The following is a 722-nucleotide window of genomic DNA, read 5'->3' on the forward strand; positions in this document are numbered from 1 at the left end:
ATTCTACCCAACGCTTAAAAAGTTAGAGCAATTTCATAGTGTGGCAATTTCATCGTGGACACCCTTTAGTCCAGCGAATTTTGATGCACAAAAATGTATTGAACAAGCGAGACGCTTATGCCAACCTTCCACACTAAAATTAGCAATCATTTTTCCCTTGGACTTCCAGGAACATTTTGATTTCGTCCTTCAATTAAAAAAAAAAACACGGTTGAGAACATTGCCTTTGGACAACCAGCGCACACAGTGTAGAAAAGAAGAACCACGTGCTCTGAAATAATTTGCTTGTAGAGTCCTTTCAATAAACGAGTGTTCAGAGCTCCAGATTTGACATAGTTAACAATTTTGATGACAGAATCAAGTACTTTTAACATTAGTTCCGGCAGAGTCTTGCTCTTAATGACAAGGGCATGTCAAACACCTGTGGCGTAAAAAGCAAGATCTATAATCTTTTTCTAAAATCTTGATTTGTTACCAAGCATTGCTAGAGCGCCATCGGTGTTAACTCCACTTACTTTTTCCCACTGTAAGCCAGCCGATTCAAAAAAAATTTTGATTTTAGCCACTATCGGCATATATTTTTTTAGACCAACAAACCAAGACCCTCGCGGTCCCCCTGAAAAGACTTCGCGGCCTCTCTGTCGGCCGCGGACCACCGGTTGGGAGACCCTGGTCTAGAGCTTTCATTACCCAGAGGTTCCCACTATCTTGATTGGGGAAAT

This window comes from Ochlerotatus camptorhynchus, unplaced genomic scaffold (assembly GCF_037179485.1).
Source record: "Ochlerotatus camptorhynchus isolate MF236.1 unplaced genomic scaffold, CSIRO-AGI_Acam_v1.1 ptg000314l, whole genome shotgun sequence".
NCBI classification, from domain to species: Eukaryota; Metazoa; Arthropoda; class Insecta; order Diptera; family Culicidae; genus Ochlerotatus; species Ochlerotatus camptorhynchus.